General features: G+C 37.7%; 1 long non-coding RNA gene across 1 annotated transcript in view; it reads right to left on the minus strand.

The window, feature by feature from the left end:
- Positions 1-20,616, minus strand: part of LOC124103839 (uncharacterized) — a 48,034-nt gene continuing 27,418 nt past the window's right edge. The window contains exon 3 of the long non-coding RNA XR_006855294.2: positions 1-209. This is a non-coding gene — a long non-coding RNA (uncharacterized LOC124103839). The remainder of the gene's footprint in view (positions 210-20,616) is intronic.

The raw sequence follows: 20,616 nt of genomic DNA on the forward strand, positions 1-20,616 counted from the left end.
GCCAGTTTTTTTTTATTCTAATTTGTTACATATGACAGAAAAAATGTATTACACTTCATATTACACATATACAGCACAATTTTTCATATCTCTGGTTGAATACAAAGTATATTCACACCATTCGAGGCTTCATACATGTACTTAGGGTAATGGTGTCCATCTCATTCCACCCTCTTTGGACCAGTTTTGACAGCTGCAGTCAGAGAGGTCTAAAAAGAAAGAATAAAGGAGGCTAAGTTGGAAAAAAAAACACAACCAAAACTTTAAAAAAAAATAGACTTTCTCTTTTTTCTATTTTTAAAGCAATTTGTTGTTACAGAAAAAATTAAGCAGAAAGCACTGAGAGCTCTCCTACACCTTCTCTCCTCGTTCCAATTTTCCCAGTTATTAATATTAATGTGATGCATTTGTTACAATTAATGAGCCAATATTGGTACATTATTGTTAACTAAAGTCTATAGCTTACATTAGGGGGTCACTGTCTGCAATGGACATTCTTTGTATAACTTTAAGTCTCTGCTTAGGAATAGAAGCCCCTTTTGAAGAGATTTGCTCCCAAACCAACCCTCCTCTGCAAGCATGCCCTAGTCCCTCCCTGCATGCTATGGCCTGACCTCTCCCCCTCAGTCCTTCAGACCCTGCTTATTTGAGCATCACAAGGTTACTTGTCCACACCTTATCTACAGTCTCAGGCTTGTCCTGCTCAGACCAGCAACCCAGGATTTGATCTCTTGTTAGATATTTTAGTCAGTTATTTTTCTGCTGCGACTAAAGGATCTGACCAGAACAATTTTAAAGGAGGAAAAGTTTGAGGATTCACGGTTTCAGTGGTCTAGAGAAGGCCAACTCCATTCCCCAGGGCTCAAAGTGAGGCAGAACATCATGGCAGAAAAGTGTGGCAGAGGGAAGCAGCTCGAAGGGTTATCCAGAAGCAGAAAGAGAGACTCCACTAGCCAGATACTAATACATACCCCAAAGCCATGCCCCCCAATGTCCCACCTCCTCCAGCCACACCCTAACACTTTAGTTACCATTCAGTTAATCCTTATCAGGAAATTAATTTACTAATTGGGTTAAGACTCTCACAACACAATCATTTCTCCTCTGAAACTTTTTGTACTCTCTCACTCATGAGCTTTTGGTGAACACGTCACATCCAAACAATAACAATAGGCTGAGGTGTCTTTACATTGGCAAGTAATTTATTAAATCACTATTATGTATTATGTGTACAGCATGATTGAGCTCATTAATTCATAAAACATGAGTAAAGGTGAATTTTTATGGCTAAAGAAACTGAAACTTAGAGAATTAATGGACCAAGGTCTCACAGCTAATAAAGGGAGGAGGTAAGTCCTGAATGTATCTCTGACCAGCTCCAAAGTCAGATCTCATTCCATGGCCCCCCAAAAACCTTGCACCTGAGAGGCAGGTGTTAGTCTCCATTGTACCAAAAAGTCCATTCAAGGTGTCAGTGGTTATTCATTCATTCCTCACATTTGTTACCAAATCTCTGTGGGACTTGAATTGCAAAGTACCTATTTAGCAACCTAAAAGGCTACTCCTTAAAAAACGAAAAGCATTCAAGATGTTTTAGGTTAAATATTTCTATTCCATAAAGAGTTTGTGTAATGAGAAGGAACCAGGAACACTAATGGAATACACAAAGCAATAAACATTTTAAATGCTACTGGAGCACAGCATGTTTACGAATGATTGGAACCCCCTGATTAGACTTTGCTGGTCATTATTTTTAGCATCATTATCCCTGATGGAAGAGAAGGGTGAGCTTGATGCTAAATATATTAAGCACTAAGCAAAACTAACTATGCTATTTTCAACTGGACCTCTATTTAAGAAGCAGTAAGAAACAATACAATAACTTTATATTCCCCACCTTGCTAGAGAAGATGTCAGAAAAATAAACTGTAACTACAACATGAAAACTTTAAATAAAATACAATGATTATCACATATTAAGAATTATTTAAAGTGGAACTTTCCAAAATATATCCAACTTTAAAATCTGGTGGAAACATTTATTAAATGTATTATCATCATTAGCATAATATAATACATTAGAAAGAGTATAATAGCTTTGTTGCGTAGTAAGTTCTGATCTTTATCAAAACTTATTTTTCTCATTAATAAAATGAGGACAGTAATTGCACCAAATCAAAAAACTATTGGGAGGATTAAATAAATTAATAGATAAAGCAACTGGAATAGTACAGTCAGATTCATTAGAATGCTTGTTTTGAAAATGCAAATTAGTTCCCATGAAATTAACATATTAGAGAACAATTTGAGCACATTAGGGCTTCGGTGTTTATTTATGCCACTTTCACATGTAAAAATACAAAGGAAACAAATAGAAAACCACATCCAATTGAACTGAGCCCAGTTCAAATAGCCACAACTACCTCAGTTCAGGTACTGCAAGTCCCCTCTGTCCTCACCTGGTGTTACACTTCCCATCAGGTTGCAGGCAACCCTCCTGCCATCCCTTCACAAAGCCTAAGCTGTGGACCTCTCCACTTTCATAAGCGAGCACCAAGTTAAAATGCCATATTTATCTGATCATTTATGATTCTTTTAACCATTGAATGTGTGTAAAAAAAACTGATGGCATTTTTTTATAATACAGAATAGCAAATTTTAATAATTTTACTACTAAGTTATAACTAATAACATTTTTAAATGTTGGTACAGGATTGAACACAGCAGTATTCTACCACTGAGCTACATCCCCACCCCTTTTTATTTTTTTTAATTTGTTTTAATTAGTTATACATGACAGTAGAACACATTTACGCACTTTGATATATCATACATGGATGGGAAATAATTTCTCTTTTTTCTGAATGTACATGTTGCAGAGTCATATTGGTTATGCAGTCACATATATACATACAGTAACAATGTCTGTTTTGTTCTACTATCTTTCCTATCCCCATTTCCCCTCCCCTCCCCTCCCATCACTTCCCTCTACCTAATCTAAGGTAACACTATTCTTCCCTAGTTCCCCTGCCTTATTGTGAATTAGCATCCACATATTAGAGAAAACATTTCAGCCTTTGGTTTTGTGGGATTGGCTTATTTCTCTTAGCATGATATTCTCCAACTCCAACCATTTACTGGGAAATGCCCTAATTTTACTCTTCTTTAAAGCTGAGTATTATTCCACTGAGTATATATACCACATTTTCTTTATGCATTTGTCTATTGAGTCTAGCTATTGTGCCTAGCTATTGTGAATTGAGCTACTATAAACATTAATGTGGCTGCATCACTATAGTACACTGATTTTAAATTCTTTGGGTATAAACCAAGGAGTGGGATAGCTGGGTCAAATGGTAGTTCCATTCCCAATTTTCTGAGGAATCTCCATACTGCTTTCCATAGTGGTTACACCAATTTGCAGTTCCACCAGCAATGTATGAGTGTACCTTTTTTACCACATCCTTGCCAATATTATTGCCTGTATTCTTGATGTTTGCCATTCTGACAGGAGTGAGATGAAATCTTAGAGTAGTTTTGATTTGCATTTCTCTAATTGCTAGAGATGTTGAACACTTTTTCATATATTTGTTGATCAATTGTACTTCTTCTGTGAAGTGTTCAGTTCCTTAGCCCATTTATTGATTGGGTTATTTAGGTTTTTGTTTTTGTTTTTTGTTTTTTTTTTTTTTTTTTTTTGGTGTTAAGTTTTTTGAGTTCTTTATGTATCTTAGAGATTAATGCTTTGTTGGAGGTGCATGTGGTAAAGATTTTCTCCCAATCTGTAGGCTCGCTCCTCATTTTATTAATTGTTTCCTTTGCTGAGAAAGAGCTTTTTAATTTGAATCCATCCCATTTATTAATTCTTGATTTACTTCTTGTTCTTTAGAAGTCTAGTTAAGGAAGTCAGATCCTAGGCTGACATGGTGAAGATTTGGGCCTATTTTTCCTTCTATTAGGCACAGGGTCTCTGTGCCTAATAGAAGAAAAAATAGTACCTAAGTCTTTGGTCCACGTTGAGTTGATTTTTGTACAGGGTGAGAGAAAGAGGTTTATTCATTTTGCTACATATGGATTTCTGGTTTTACCAGCACCACTTCTTTTCTCCAGTGAATATTTTTGTCACTTTTGTCTAATATAACCCAACCATATTTATGTGGGTTTGTCTCTGTGTCCTCTATTCTGTACCATACTGATGGAATTTTATTAGATTCCTCTGTATGTTTGTGTGTGTGGGGGGGTGTTACTGATAAAATTTTGAGTTACTGAACCACTAAATCTATTTTCCCCATAAACCCGATAGTAGTTATTGCCAATTTTGCATACCATAATGGTTTTTAGAAGTATATATGTAACGTTATAGCAAAACTGACTCTATCTGGCATTCAATAAACATGCATATAATGTAATTATTATGAGAAACTAACTGTACATATGGCCTGTGTATTTTCTCAAATGATTATGTTGGGTTAACTTTATTATTATTAGTTTGAATACTTCCTGGGTTGTTGTTATTACTGTCTCATATTCAGGAATGTCTTCATTATTTGTGCATTTGTGAGATTGCTCAAAGTGTACAAAACAAGAATTGTCCACCACTTAGGAATTTCAGATGTACTGAGTGGAAAAAACACACATCGTACCCAGGCAGGGGTTATGGACCAAGCAGTGATGAACACATTTCAGGCACTGTTGGGTTAATTTACGCAATCCTCACAACTCGATGATGTATTATCTCCATTTTAAAGATGAGAAAAATGAAGCTCTGAGAGTGTGTGTGAGTTACCCAATATGACAGAAACAAGTGTGCTAGCTTGGAAGATCACAGGACTTCCTTTATTCCAGTGATAGAGTTCTGTGACTCCGGAGCATGATGGACAATCCATAAAGAGCTGCATGGCAGGGGTATTTGTTGTTCAGTGATAGAGCACATGCCTAGCACATATAAGGTCATTGGTTTGATCTGTAGCCCTGAAAAGAGAGAGAGAGAAGAAGAAGAAGGAGGAGGAGGAGGAGGAGGAGGAGGAGGAGGAGGAGGAGGAGAAAGGAAACTTGAAAAATAAATTGTTGCTTATCAATGATTAACAAACTAAAATCTGTTTTTCAAAAAGAAATTTGACATTCAAAATGTATTAAGTTCCTCTTGATACACAGAGAGAATCAGGATGCTAGAAATTAGAATTCATCATTTCTTGCTCTGACTACTATGATTACCTACTAACTTATATCCCTCTCTTCAGTTCTCTCCATTTTGAAAGTCCTATACTCTCAAAATTCCCATGTTCCACACACATGATTGATCTCAATTGGCTTGAACCTGCCTCCTCTATAACTCCAAAACCAAATGCTTGTTGGTCCCATACCATATTATTTCCAGCTATGTGTATTGCACACAGTGTTCCTTGAGCCCATGGACAGAACTCTTGTCACTCAAATCCTCCTCTTCCCCTCCACAGCCTACCTTGGCCATTCAGGGCCTACAAAACAATTCAAATTATTTCTCCTTGCAAAGCCTTCCCAAACTCCCACAGTCTGCAGGTGGCTTGCTATACTTGAAGAAGTTCCATCATAATCATTGCTTACATGACTTTCTGTAGCACTTGAGTATAAATTCCCTAAAGAAAATGATTACATTTTATTCATCCTTAAATCCCCATTGTTGACATTCAATAAATGGTTTTTTTTTGGTTTTTGTTTTTTGTTTTTTGTTTTGTTTTTGGCGATGCTGGGAACTGAACTCAGGGCTCTGCATGTGTGAAGCAAGCACTCTACCACTGAGCTATGTCCCCAACCCCCCAATAAATGTTTATCAATGAATTTGCATAACCAGATCTTAATCTTAAAAAAATGACCCTGTAACAAATCTTTTGGAAACTCTATAATCTGACTCTGTAGAATGAAAATTCTGGGTTTCCTAAGAATTGTTTAGATAGCATTTGAACAAAAATAACTGAAATACATTGTTTTGCATGCAATATATTTTAGAATACACAGTTCCATTCTTACATGGCGTTTCTAGCTCACAATGGATATGAATTCATCCTTTTTTTTAATGGAAAGTATAATCATAAGAAATTTTTAATTAACATTTTGAAACTTTCTATATTTTCTATTTTTAAACCATTAACTCTTGTCTTACTTGGGAATTTGTCCAATTTGAATCACCTTCCTCCCTGTAACAGAAGCCTGATGAGGACCTTGTGCTCCTGGCTCACATGTGAATCCAAGCCCATCCATATTTGGAGTTGATGGAAACCTTGTGCCTTTGATAACTGTGGGAAATGGCCCCTGCTGTGTTCCAGAACGTGCTGCAAAGAAGAAACTTTTGTTTCTTGGTTACATGAAAATAAAGATCTGTCTTTCTTTGCATCAACTGAAAAGAACCTTTTGTCCTCTTGGCTATGAAGAATATACAGGCCTGTCTCCTTTTCCCGTAGACTGAAATGCACTTCCACCCACCCCACCCCCATCTTTCTCTCCAACTGTCTCCCCTCCCTCCCCCTCCCTTCCTTCCCTCCCTTCCCCCCTCCCCAATCTCTCTCCTTCTTTCCCTCCCTTCCTTCCCTCCCCCACCCATTCCCTCTCTTTCTATCTCTTTATATATCTACACATATACATATATATCCCCGTAACTGCTTTGGTACTAACAGATGATTTTTATGGAACTAAACAAAAATAACTTGTGCAAAGAAAGTAGGTTTTGGTAGTGTATCCAATAGATAAACACCAACATGCAAAACCCTAACTAAAATTCCCAAGGTGAACTAATCAGTTAGCTTTCTGTTGCTTCAACAAAATCCCTGAGATAATCGACCTTAAAAGGAGAAAAGAACTTATTTTGGCTCATAGTTTCAGAGGTTCACTGTCTCTTGGTCGCATTGCATTGGATCTCCAGTGAGGCAGAACATCATGGTGGGGAGTGTGTGATGAAGCAAAGATGTCCACTTTGTGGTGGCCAGAAAGCACAAAGAAAGAGTGAGGGAGGGGCCAGGGTTCTAATATCCCCTTCAAGGGTACACCCTCAGTGACCTCACTTCCTCCCCTTAGACTCCACTTCCTCACATTTCCACCACTTCCCAATAGTGCCACAGGCTGAGGACGGAGCCTTTAACATGTGCAACTTGGGGGAACACTCCAGATTCAAACTATAACATTCTGCCACTGTCCCCCAAAGGCGCACATCCATCTCACAGTGCAAATGCATTCAGTCCATCTCTGAGAGTCCCCAAAGGCTTAATTGTCCCAGCATTGCTGAACAATTTTGTCCAAGCCTGAAGTCTCCTCTGAGATGCAAGACAGATTCTTAGCTGTAAACCACTTTAAAAATCAGTCAATATGTTATATACTTCCAAGAAGAATTCAGGGTGAGTATCCCAGTGCCAAAAGGGAGGAATTGAAAAATAGCAAGAAGGAATCAGATCCAGGCAAGATCAAAACCCAGCAGAGCAAACATGACACTGTAACTTCATGTCTGGCATACAGGACACAAGCTGATGGAATTTTGGCCTCAAAGGAATTGGGCAGCCCCACTCCTATGTCCTTGCCAGCTGCAGACATGTGTCAGCTTTCTACTGGCATAATAAATACCTGAGCTAAATCAATTTAAAAGGAGAAAAGGTTGATTTTGTCTCACAATTTCAGAAGTTTCAATTCATGGTCAGTTGGCACAGTTGCTTTAGGACCAGGGTGGCACCATATATCATCACAGGAACTGTGGCAAAGGAAAACTGTTCATCTCAGGGCAATCAAGAAGTAAAACAGAGACCAGATAGGGCTGAGGTCCCAGTATCCTCTTCAAGGGCACACCTCCAATGACCTAACTGACTTTCATTAGAAACCTCTCAATAGTGCCACAGTGCCAAGGTTTTTAATACATGGATGTTTGTGGGGCACTTAAGGTCCTAATATAATACAAGGAGATATGTGTTCACATTTCTATTTGGAAAATAATGTGGTGTCAGTACATTGCATATTAATCAGGCTTGCCAAGTCCTGAAATAACAAATTTATGAAAGCTCCTCTTGGAGATTAAAAGGTATAGTTTTAAGAAAAATGAAAAGTATTTTATGCAATTAGTAAACTTTAAAGAGATTATGACACAGGTTGACAAATTTATAAGGAACAGTATAAATAAATTCATGAGTTCAGTAGCTGACGGAAATGTTACAAAAGGAAAACATGGGACTATTTATACCTCTGTGTTTAACACAGGAGAAAGTGTGTGTGCCACCACCAAATGCTCTTTATAAGAACACAAGATCTTAAATACCTCCTTTGATTTATTCTTACATTAATTTTCATATATGCTCAGTGAAACATATAGGCCTGCCTCTGTTGAAAGTCAAATGCAAATAAAATATGGGAGATCAGGAATAAGATCATGATATGGAGGAAACATTCATTAAAGACTGAGAAGGGCAGAATCCTTTGGAGTCAACCCCAGAAGTCTCAATTCACTGCGTGAGGACTATTATCTCACAAACTGAGTGACAAGCCGGGCTCTGTGGCATATGCCAGCAATCCCAGCGGCTCTAGAGGCTGAGGCAGAGGATTGCGAGTTCATAGCCAGCCTCAGCAACAGTGAGGCACTAAACAAGTCAGTGAGACTCTGTCTCTAAATAAAAATACAAAAAGTAGGGCTGGGGATGTGGCTTAGTGCCCATGAGTTCAATCCCTGGTTTAAAAAAAAGAAAAACAACTGAGTGACAAAAGCCAAAATTATACATCCATTTTACAAAGAAGCAGTTCTCCCCTCATGGGTAAGTACTTTAGGTTTGTCTAAACCAATGGTTTTTAAATTATGGTGCCTAGACCAGCAGAGTCAACATCAGCTAAAAAAAAAAAAAAATGTTAGAAATGCAAATTCTTGGGCACCATCCCAGACTCAGGAAATCAGCTTCTGAATCCAGCAATTTAGCAATCTCAATTTGAGAACAAGTGATCTAGACCTGTGCTGTCCAGTACTGAGCCACCAGTGGCCACATGTCATACGAGGCATTTGCAATGTGGCCAGTCCAAATTGAGCCATGCTGGCAAGTATAAGATATACAGTGGATCTCAGAAACTTAGTATTGTCAAAGACAAAATTACAACAAATTTAGTTTAAAGATCTCCATTGGTGTGATTTGATTCTAGAATTGCTCAACACTTGACTCTATTGTAAGTGCTACAATAGAGTGAGCAGGAAAAGTTGGTATTATAGAAAGAAAAGAACTACAGAAGGAAGAAATAAAGAAAGAAAAATCAGATTGTTTCCATTTAAGGTGGGGTCAGAGAAACAAAGGAATAGCAAAATCATTGGTTCCTTAACATCAGGTTATTTCAGGTTTGTTTTTTGTTTGTTGGTTGGTTGGTTGGTTTTTGTTTGTTTGGTTTTGGTTTTGGTTTTTGAAAGCAATAAAGCAGAGGGAACTTTATTATTATGCCAGTTAAAACTGACCTGTCTGGGAAATTTGACTATTTTCTCCTTTCTCTCTTCCCCCACCCCGCCTCTTCTCTCTTACTCTCTCCTTCTCTCCCTAGAGTCTAAGGAGGTCAGATGACAATGCAGAATTTTAAAACTTTAGCATGGTTAACTCCATTTTGATTTTTAGTCTGGTCTGTTTGGGTCCTACACAGAGGCTTAGTCCAAAATAACAGTGTCCTGCAATTTTTGTTTAGCAGTACAAACAAAAAGAATATAGAAAAGTTCATTTTTTTATTGATTACATGTTGAAATGGTGATTTGGATAAATGAGGCTAAACAATGTATATTATTAACATCAATTTAATTGGTTTCTTTTTACTTTATTAATCTGTCTACAAGAACATTTAAAGTTACAACAGTAAAGTTACACGTTATGATCAGCTTATAAAGTTGTAAGTTACATTATATTTCTATAGGACAATGTTTCCCTACTCCAAACTTCATAAAAATATAAAAATCACCTCCACAACATTTCTACAGAAAATTTCATAATTTTTTCTCGGATTTTTTTTTTGTGTGTGTGTGTGTGACAGGGGACCCACAAATCAGCACTTTCATTTCTGAACAAGACTTTCCCTTGTTAAAATCTGCTTTGGTTAACTTTCACCCCCCCACTCCCACCAGACCCCACCCTACCTACCTTTAACCTGGTTCTAACATTTAGAAATACACAGAATAAGGATAGCTCTTTGCTTCATGATAATTCTTTGATATTTTATAACTTGAACCAATGTCATCAATGTGTTTTGTCTTTGCCAGACTGAAAATAACCCCACCAGTCCTATAATGTGCCTATATCACACATAATTTCAAGAGCTTCTGCTGACCTAGTTACCCTCTGCTGAACCTTGTCTTCTTCAGTAACATCCTTCCTAAAGAAAAATTGGTCTAACATTTGGAAGTGGGCCAAAGTAATTCCTGTTTCCCTTTCAGGGAATTTCAGGACATTGTTAGTAGCCCCTCTGGGGGTTATCTAATTCTATAGGGTATGACTTTCTAGATTGCTTTTGACAGACTAGGCAATGCTAAAACTATAGAAATAGGGTTTAAGTTATAGAAAATGGAAAAGAGTGCAAATGTTTTCTGCCTGTAGCTATGTAAAAGGATTTCTATTGGTGACAATTCAAATGAATTTTATGTGGCAGAGAATAAAACCTCAGTAAGTCAAAAGTCTCATTTTAAGTGGATTTAAAATAGTGAATCAAATCAAATATTGGACACAAGTCCAACTTATTTTTGTAATTTTACCTTTTTGAAAATGATGCTCTACCACTAACAAAACAGTGTTCCCAGAATACAGTTTAATGCACAAGATATAGTTTAAGCTCTGTAAACCCTCCATGCTGCCCGTTGACTGCACACACCCTAACTCTACAGCTTTTGAATAACCACATGAGCACTACTGATATTTTGAGTCTGTGGTGAAACCAAAGACTTAGCTCCTTTCTTCATAGATGATACTGTAGCCCAGTTTCCCCTGTGAACTGAGGTTCTCTGAAGAAGCCACATCTATATTAAAGATTCCGCAGACTGAACTTGGACAACCAGACCTTGGTGATTGTGGAGAGATGGAATGTTGAAGATCAAGAACCAAAATTATCTTGAGCTGTCTTAGTTCCTTGAATAATCATTTACTTTCAACCTCTGTATCGGCCCTAGCATCTCCATGACTATTATGTAAAACTTGTGGAAAGTATCACTAACCTTAGCAGACTTCTAGCTTCCACCAACCCTAAGCCTAAGAATCCTATTATATCTGAAAATTATGGAAAATGTTTCCACCCTTTGCTGTAACCCACTTACCTAATGTCTCCACCATTTGTATTTTGATTTATGACTTCCTTTGTTTCCCTATGCCTATAAAAGTACATATAACTTCTTCCATGGTGGAATGGGTCATTCATAATTCATATTTGGCTCAGAATAAACTATTTTCTTTTAAATCAGAGTTGTTGTTTTGTGTCAACATCTCCATCATGTACCTTTTTATTAAAAGTACAAATAATGGCTTTATATCTATCTGCCTTTTAAATTTAGTGTTGAGAATTTGAGCTCATTATGTCAGCCTGAAGAAGCCCTAATCATGTCATTTAATGTAATATGTCATATTATATTAATTGATTTTCTGATATAAACCAATCTTTTCCTACAGCTAGTTTATTAATAGTTTGTTGATAATTTAAAGACAAGATTGTATGCCTTAATAAGGTCCAAACACCCAGGACCTAACACAGGCTGAAACACATGTCCAAAGGGGCTACAGTGAGGGAGTTCACATTTATGTCTTTATCAAAGTGCAAACAAGATGCTCAAACCACTCAGGCCTCAAGGAGATGTTCAGTAAACTGCATCTGCCTCCACAGTTGAGATGGGAGGGACTGGATCACAAGTGGGAGGCAGGTGGAGAGAAGGCAATGTACATACTGTGCAGTTTGAAACAATTAGGGAGGTGGAGAAGAATAATGCAAAATTATCGACTTTTAAAAATGTAATGTTATACTTCAATAAAATTACTCTCTTCAAAAAAGAAGAATATAAAATTAATAACATAATATTACCAGAGCCCCTTCAAATTTCTTGCAAAGGACACATTGAAAATGATGGGCCCTGAGCCTGGGTTTCTTTAGCTTCCTTCTAAGTCTGTCCTGAAGGACAGAGAAGATCCTCAGTACCTACTAGTGCTGATTTCATGCACATCTCAAAACTTGATGTAATTCATTTCTGTGACCCCCTACATTTTTACAAAAGATATGTACAAGGCTCCATATCCTTTTTATAAGCACCTATTATTGTTGTTGTGAAACAGTCTGTGACTTACTATATCATTTTAGAAGTCATTTGGAGAATTTAACAATCACGATTCTAACAAAAATAAAGTTTACAAAAACTGTTGACTCAAATAAAAATGTACTTCCCATGCACCTATTTTTTTTTAGAATCACTTTAAAATTATTCTGAGCTTATTCTATTTTCCCTTTGAAATGTCTCATAGATAGTGATGAAGATTCTTTTTTGACCAGGCTTCTAAAACTTCTCCTAGGCTATCTATGTATTTCCTTATAAAATTCAGTTTTAGTGAAAAATCTGATAAGATGATTCAGCAAGAATTTCCTATCTTTGATATCGGATTGGTTTCCTCATCCTCCCCTGACCACCAGGTGATCACCCTGGCCTGTGTTCAACAAGAATCCTGAAAGGACAGTTTAGTCAAAATCTCCCTTTGTCACTCATGTTTCCTTTTAGTAATTGTCAATCTACTGATTCACCCTCCCTGCTTAGGATATGTGTGTTGATGATGACTTGATAGAATATTGTTATCATTGCTGCAAGGTGAGTGAACAAGTGTGCGACCTCCCCATGCCTGAGTCCATTTTTCAGCTCAGCCTATTTCTGGAACATTTTATGACTCAGGTAAGCATTTTCTTACAAGTTGAACTCCCCCCACCCAATGCCAAGGGAAGCAATCCTATAAAAGTTCACAGAATTTAATGTCATAAACACTTAATAATATGAACACGTGTTCAATAGCAGTAATTTGGAAAATCTCTCCCCTTTGCTCCCACTGTAGCTTGTAGTCAGATGATATTTAAGACCAAATCCCAGCTTTAGCACTTGCTAGCTATGTAACCTTGGTGATTACTTAAGCTTTCTAAGCACACATTTTCTCATCGATAAGATAAGGATAGGAACAACTGTTGTTGCATTACCTTATGTGTGATTATGGAAATAACATATTTAAAAAGTTTAGTACACTACCCAGCATACCCTCAGTGCTCAGAAGAAGGTTAGCTACCATTTATAACATGTCATTTTTTTTAAATTACAATGCCTTTTTAATAGTAACATTGAAGTATAATTTATTTAACACAAAATTTTACATGTTTGAATGTGTACAATTCAATGATTTTCTATATTTACAGAGTTTTGCAATCATCACTATAATTTAATTTTGGATTTTTGTTTTTTGTACTGGGGATTGAACCTAGGTGTGCTTTACTACTGAGCTACATCTCCAGCCCTTTTTATTTTTTATTTTGATACAGGGTCTTACAAAGTTGTTTAGGGCCTCACTAAGTTGCTGAGGCTGGCCTTGAACTCTCGGCAATCCTCCTGCCTCAGCCTCCCCAGTTGCTGGGGTTATGGGCTTGTGCCACTGTGCCCTGCTAATTTTAGAACATTTTTCTCGGTCTTTTAACATTCAATGTGATCTTGGCTGATGCTTTTTCATAGATCCTCTTTATCAATTTGAAGAAGTTCCCTTCTATTCCTAGTGTTTTTAGTGGGTTTTTTTTTTTATCATGAAAGGGTAGTAGATTTTATTTTTAAAATTTCTGTATCTATTAGATGAACATATAGTTTTTCTTTTTAATGTAATATGTTATATCATATTAATTGATTTTCTGATATTAAACCAATCTTTTCCTACAGCTAGTTTATTAATAGTTTGTTGATAATTTAAAGACAAGATTGTATGCCTTAATTAGGTCCAAATACCCAGGATCTAACACAGGCTGTAATATATGTCGAAGAGGCTACAGCTGAGGGAATTCACATCCTGCTCTCAGTGAAGCATGCAGAAGCCAAACTAACTTATAGCAAAGAGTCCTCCCTGGACTTATTATCTTGTAGAAATCTGCTGTGTTTTTATTCTGAAGACTACTAAGTACTACTTTTAAACATGATATAAATAATATAAAGACATATTTGGTAAACCAAGAAATATATACAGAAACATATGTGGGCTCTTCATAAATATTGATTGATGATGATGAAATGATATCATATGGGAAGAAAAGTTTTCCCTCTGCCCTCCTAAGTTTGAGAGCTAGGTCTATGAGACAGACTGGCAATGGGCAGGTTTAATGAGAGAAAAGGCACACCCACTTAATTTTTGACATTACATGCATGGGAAATTCCAGGTGGAAAAAAAAAGTGAATACCCCCCCCCCCCTCAAAAAAAATGAGATTTGAGAGCTTATGTGCTATATTAATAGAGGAAAGGAGAGGGGATGTAACCCACTTAGAAGAAGCATATGATTTTTAGGAAAGAATGAGTGGACCTTTTGAAGATAGGAGATAGAATAGTTTGTGACTAACCTTTTTTTAGTGAGGTGTTGACCTCTGGTGTCCTCTCCTGTGAACGGAGTTGATCCCTGGTTCACAAAACTCCCCAGGGTTGCTTATAGACAATTGATTTTATTTGGGACAGTGTCTTTAAGCAGATGGGAGTTCAGAGAAAGCTTCTCAGTGCATTTGCTATTTCTCAAGTGTCTTCTGCTTAAAATGATCAACATACCAAGTGCTATGGTTTGGGATGGTGTGTCTTAAATTCCTTTACAGTCACATGACATATTCTGGTCTCTCACAATATAAAGTGAAGAATGCATAAGAAAAACAAAGAAATGTCTGGGCCTTAAGAAAGATGAGGAAACAGTGATAAACCAAACGTCTGCCCTTACTTTGAACTTGAGATCCTCCTGCCTCAGTCTTCTGGGGTGCTGGGTTTACACCACCATGCCAGGTCTGCTCATTATTATTTTATTGGAGGGGGCAGGGGTGTTTCCAGGGATTATAAGCATTTGTTGATCATTTTCTTGTGGCCAGATTGGAAGGGAACCAAAATACTAAGCTTTCATCCTCATCCCTGAAGGTCAAGGTCTAGTGTAGAAGGCAGAGCGATAAACAAATAATCACATTGCATGGTGAAGCACAAAGTGAAGAAATATGCAAGGCTCAGAGGCAGGCCAGAGTGGGTGTAGGAAAGTGGCGAGTGAGAATGTGGAGAAATTGGTCAAATGAACCATAGAAATGTTTTCCACAAATTTACTCCATAAAAAAATCTAAAACTTTTTGATTATGTTATGCTAAGTTTTATAAACATTTATTTAACCAACACTTATATGGCACTTTACTGCTGCATACCAGCCACTGTTCTCAGCATTCTATAATTATTATTTTGATTAGCAAGGGCTGGGGATGTAGTTCAGTGGTAGAGTATTTGCCTCGTAAGCATGAGGCCCTAGGTTTTGCATTGCAGAGCTGAAAACTGCATTTATTCAATTAACAGTCTATTGGAATAGTATTGTTTCCATTCCCATTTTATAGACAAGAACACTGAGTCTCTAGGAGGTTATGTTAAGAAAGAATAGCTCAGATGATGGGTAGGTAGTAAAGACAGGATGCGAACTTAGGTGTTCTAGCTTTCACTTCTGTCTCACGCTGTCATAAGCACTGGAGTTTTAATCAAACATGGTTCTAGAGAAATAATTCTAGAACATTAATGTGCACACAGATTCAGGTTCAGTAGTTTGGTTTTAGATCTGTGATTCTGCATTTCTAACAAACTCCCATGTGATACCAGTGCTGGTGGTTCAAGGACAGTACTCTAAGTTTCAGGAGTCTAGGATCAACTATATATTTTCACTTTTTAAAAAATATAATATGCTTATTCATAGATTTTATTTCTCCATATCTTCTGCTCCTTTGTGGGAAAGTGGAAGCAGATGACATACTCTCATGACCACCATGGGTACTTATGGCTCCAACCAATAACCTCTAATGCCTGCAAATCTGTGTGTCTGCCATGTCAGTGAACAAGGAGGTTGACTGGCTTTGGTTAGGGTCAGCAAATGCACTAAGCAAAGATTCAAAGGAATGGAGACAGAACCAGGGAACAGGAAGAAAGAAAGTCTGGGAGCAGATACACCCAAGGAAAGTGGTGTGTGTGTGTGTGTGTGTGTTGAATTTTGATTCCAAAACAGATATTAATTTCCAGTCTTTATAAATAAAACATTACATAGGTACTCATTTTTTTTTTAGTCTACTGAAAACTACTGTTATTAATAACATTTATGAGGAGGATGTGAATATCTATGCATCATCACTGGGCATATATTCATCTCCCTTTTGTGAAATAATGAAACTTAAATTGCATCCTTCTTTGACTAACAGAATGGCTTTTCCACAATGCCTCATTTACTTTACAAATTGCAGTTCTTTGCAAGTTGGATAAACAATTGTATAGTGTCCTCATCTCACCTAGGCGGTTTCTCTTTTCCTGGAGTAATGCAAGACTTACCTCCACTCAACAAACTCAAAAGAGTCGTAAAGGCTTTGCAGAGAAAAGTCTTATTTTTTTTTTTTTGAGGAATCTGAGTGTATGGATCTAAGAATCCATTCTATGCTGGTGAATTGTTTCTCAATTCATGGCAACTCCCCCAATTTTAAATAAATACATAGTCACAGCTCAAGAAATTGTTTGTATCAAACAATTATTGTGGTAATAGTAGCTAAGATTTAGAGTCTGTCACTTTGCATCTATTAACTTCCTTGTGCCCAAGTACCTATAGGAATGTGATCCACAGACCCTGATTGTTGGGCATCCTAAAATAGTTGTTCAGCTTCTAGTCCTTCTAAATAAAAACACATGTTTCTTGATTCAACTACAACTATTGTCATCCAAGTTGGATGTGTAAATGGAGCCACCACCGAGAGCTGGAGCAAATTGACCAGGGTCACACAGTTGGTAAACTTGAGAGCAAGAGCCTGAGGCAAGAAGTAGGGATGCTGAACCAATCTCTCGACTAGACTACCAGGCTTTATTGCCTTTCAAAAGTGAATTATGGGGTTGGGGTTGTGGCTCAGTGTTAACACACTTGCCTAGCACAAGGAAGACACTGGGTTCGATCCTCAGCATCACATTAAAAATAAAATAAAATAAAATAAAGGTATAAATTTTCTTTTTAAAAAAGTGAGCTAAAAAGTGCCATGAAACTAAAAGTGCCTTTATCAAAAATAAATGATGGACTCATTAAGAGGTAAGCTATGCTTTAAAACCAACAAAAGTACAATGTTTAATGAGTCAGCCAAAAGTTTTACTGGTCTGCTGCAGAAAATGCAGTCAGTGTTTTTTGTTTTGTTTTCAACAAATGCAGCACATCCCTGTCCTTAGCCTATGTCCTGGGTTCTCAAGTGGAAAACTGGTTAAGGTGTCTTTGGAACAGTTCCATGAGAAATGGAAGTGGATACTTTTGATGGTCTAATAGAGTTTCAGTTTTTAAGACTGTAAGTTGGAGAGCATGTTAATCATTTTCTATTGCTGTGACAGTTTTATAAGAAGGAAAGATTTATTTTGGCTTATGATTCCAGAGACTTTAGTCCATGGTTGATTGGCTCCATTATTTTTTAGTGAGGCAGAACATCATGGCAGGAAGCGTATGCTAGAGCAAAACTGCTTACCTCATCTCATGGCAGCAAAGAAACAGAGAGATAGAGGAGCCAGGAGCTAATGTTCCAGTAAGGTACCTGCCAGTGATCTAACTTCCTTCCACTAGGTCCCACCTCTTTAAGCTTACACCTTTTTCCAATAGGGCCACCCTGGAGATCAAGCTTCCAATGCATGGGACTTTGGAGAATATACCAGAACCAAACTACGGTAGAGAATTTAGACAATGAATAAGGCAAGCTCTGCCCTGGGTAAATTTGACAAGATTAAGCCTCCTCTGCATATAAATCCTCACTTTCAATATTTCCTTTTCCCTTATAAAATCTTTTGAAATCAGGCCATGCTGGTAAACAGTAAACATTCAATTAATTGTTCAGAGACAGCTATTTGTAAGATTTTGCTTTAGCCAGGTTTGGTCAGTGGGAGGTAGGAAAACCAGTATATGAGCAGCACAAGAAGACAAAAAAAAAAGACTCTTGTCTTCACTATCTATTTCTGCATAATAAATTACTCCGAAATGTAGGAGCATCAAAACATTGATCATCTCACAGGTTTTCTAGTTCAGAAGTCTGGGCATGGCTGGGATGCATATCTCTGTCTCATGGTCTCTTCAGAGGCTGCATAAAAGGTGTGGGCTAGGGTTGCATCATCTCTAGGCTTGACTAGGAGGGGATCTGCTTTCAAGTTTGTTCACCTGGCTATTGGCAGCCTCAGTCCTTAGTGACTTTGGCCAGAGACATCAGCTTCTTTGCATGTGGGTCCCCCCATAAGGCCGCTTACAAAATGGCACTAGCTTCTCTAGGGAAAGGGAGGGGTTGTGAGCATCAAGATGCTCCTGAGTCTTCCATGACTTAATCTTGGAAGAGGTATCCCATCATCTCTGCTGCATTCCACGGGCCAGGAGGAAGTCACAAAAGCCAGCCTAGATTCAGGGAAAGGATGACACAGGATATGGATACTGTTGGGGCATCTCAGAGGAAAGGGAAGATGGGAAGTGGCAGAAATCCAACAAGGAAAAAATCTCATCCAACCTTAAGATTATGATTCTGGATATAAAATCCCTTCTCTAGATAGATGTAAGTCCTAAGAAGTATAAAAGTCAAATTACACAAATACGCAAGAGAGTGCTATCACATTTTCTTCCTACAGATACCACTTCTTGCCTAAGTGTTCCACAAATCCTTGTCATTTTCCTTCCTGGTTGTATAATTCCAACCCTTCAGAATCCCCAAACTGGTGTCCTGTCATTGAGTCCTTTCCAGACACTGTGGATAGAGGGTGACCATAATCATTATTGGGATGCTTTTAGAGTAAATGGGGTATATTTTCAATTATGCCCAGACAATAAGCAAACCAGGATGTAAAGTCATCTTCCTCCAAGGCCGAGTCCATCTTCAAGGATGCCCCTCCTCCCCGCCCTCCGTCTTTCTCTCCCCTCCACCCTCCGCCCCACTTCTGTGCTCTTTTTCCTTCATTTGCTCTCCCCTCTCTCTCCACACCACCCTTTGCAGAAGTGAGCCAAAGACACAGCAGCCTGATGACAATGCTTCTCTGGTTTGTGCCCTGTGCTGCTCTCCTCCTGTTTACCGGGCGCTTCTGCCACTGTGTCCTCCTCCCCACATCACCCATTCAATGAGTCTGTGTGTGTGCAAGTGTGCAATGTGTGCACTTGTGTGTGTGCCTCTTGTATGGTGTTTATATGTGCACACCTGTGTATATGTCTTTGTGCTCTGTGTGTGTATGTGTAAGTGGTATGTGCCTGTGTCTATGTGTGACTTGTATATGTGTGTATATATACGTCTCTGTGTATTTCTGAATGTGCTATGTACATGTGTGTTTGTATATATGTGTGCATGTGTGTAATGTGTGCATTCCTGTCTGTGGTGTATGCATGTGTGTGTATATCTGATGACATGTGTATATGACTGTGTGCACATGTGCATATGCGTCTCTGCATGGTATGGGTGTCTATGTCTGTGTGTCTGTGTCTTATGGAATAATCCCAGTCCCAGGGTATGGAGAACTGGAAAGCATTCAGAGTCATAGTGTCAGAACTGAGGGGCTATTTTTTGTTTTTAGAAAGCAATTCTTAAGCATCTCTTGTATACAGAACATGTTCTGTTCGATAGCCATCATATTGTGATATTTTATAAATTGTGAATTTAGAAATTTAAAACACATCACGAAAAATGTTATATCCTCTGGTGCTTTCCCCCAACTTAGGAGTAAAACCTTTGTTTTAAATTGAATATCAAGATGAGGAACAATTGACATCACTTACCCAGGATATCCAAGTCTAATCTGTCTCCGGAGAAACTGATATTTATAATCTCCTTCAACTACCATAGACAAACATTATCCATACTGCTTTTAGATCGGTGTAATGAAGGAAACTACGTCTATCAACTGACTTATTCCCTAAAATAATGCTGCTCCCTTATTATAATAACACTGCTTTCCATTTACTGTTATTCTCCCATCTTTTTTAGTAACTATGCTTTAGCTCATCCTCAGAAAGCGTTGTCTATGAACAGAAGCATATTTCCCTAAAACTGAAAAGGAAATTTCTCGTTATCTTAACAGCAGTCATTTCTGATCCTAAACATGGGAGCCATCCACATGGAAAGCAGTAGCTAGAGTTTTCTAATGATCTGAAGGAACCATATGTCTTTTTAACTGTTTAGTCATTCGGGACAGATGAGCACAGAAGTGAATTTTCTCCTTTTTCTCAACTCATCCAAATTGAATTGGCAACAAATATGAAATCCATTTTTCAGCGCTATTACAGAGTACATGTACAGTATTATCAAATAGAGTCTAGACTGCTATTAGTTTTGCAGCAAAGAAATGTTTCTATCATATGGTTCTTATCAAGAAAATTAAATAGAAGGATTGATAACCAGTGGCTAATACTCCCTTATGAGCC

This window comes from Marmota monax, unplaced genomic scaffold (assembly GCF_021218885.2).
Source record: "Marmota monax isolate L192 unplaced genomic scaffold, Marmota_monax_Labrador192_F-V1.1 WCK01_AAM20220418_F8-fsc00063, whole genome shotgun sequence".
Lineage (NCBI taxonomy): Eukaryota > Metazoa > Chordata > Mammalia > Rodentia > Sciuridae > Marmota > Marmota monax.